The sequence below is a fragment of the Brassica oleracea genome, chromosome C2, assembly GCF_000695525.1.
Source record: "Brassica oleracea var. oleracea cultivar TO1000 chromosome C2, BOL, whole genome shotgun sequence".
Taxonomy (NCBI): Eukaryota; Viridiplantae; Streptophyta; class Magnoliopsida; order Brassicales; family Brassicaceae; genus Brassica; species Brassica oleracea.
The window spans coordinates 18,210,501-18,211,644 of NC_027749.1; positions in this window are offsets into that span (position 1 = coordinate 18,210,501).

Below are 1,144 nucleotides of genomic sequence, written 5' to 3' on the forward strand. Positions count from 1 at the left end.
ATTTTCCGTCGGAATGTCCGTCAGAATACGGCTGTTTTCTTGTAGTGGTAGAAAGCATCGAGGCCTCCACGCTTTTCACTCTCCTCGCATGTAAACCAGTGAACCGGTCGACGATCCAGCCAACATACGGAATATAGTCAGAGGCAGAGAAGCTTCCCAACATTACGTATACCTCACGTATTAACTTATATAACTTATTATTGCTAAGTACAGTGTCCTCAAAACTCACACTAAACGCTACCCTACATAGCACACTAGTGGTTAGAGTAAGAAACTTCTGGTTCAAGTTAACCGGAGTTTTCTTAGGAGCTGATTCAGTCAGTGAGTTAATCAGTTTCTTGACCTCTTCGTCCTTGATGGGTTGAATGGAGTGAATTTTTTTAGTACTGAAGAGTTCCTGAACAGAAAGCTTCCTTATGTCTTTCCAGTAATCATTAAAAGGAGAGAAACTAATGTCCAGACAGTTGTAAGAGAGATCTCTTGGCCCTGAGTAGTGAGACACGATCCATGAAGTGAAAATATCAGTAAAGATTTTAGTCGATTTTTCTTATAATAATTTTGGGGTTATGTTAATATATATTAGGACTTGAAATTTTTAGAGACCCAAGGCTATTGTTTCACTTCGCTATGCCCAAAACTGGTTCTTCTTAAGAATACAAAGACTTTAGAATGTGTTGTGATATTTTTTACTGTACCTGCTAAGCGAGGACGGCCACAACAAGCGAGGTCATGGTCTTTTAGAGCTTGCCTTGCTGTTTCAGAGGAAGAAAGAACGACAGTTGCGACTTTTCCAAGCTTCAAAAACATCACACACTAGAAGAAAACAGCGACATACTGAGGAAAAAAATCGTCGGTATGTCGTCGGAATAACGTTATTCCGACGACATACCGACAAAACAAGTCCTCGGAAATAACTCCTCGGAAATTCCATTTTCCTCGGAAATCCCTTGGAATTTTCTGACGGAATTCCGAGAAAATAAATTTCCGAGGAAACTCCGAAGACCACCAGTTCGTCGGAAATCTCCTCGGAATATACCGAGGGAGAACGTCCTCGGAATTTACCTCGGAAGTTCCGACGAAATGTTCCTCGGAATTTTCATCGGAAAATTCCGAGGAAATGAACCCTCGGAATATACCGAGGGAC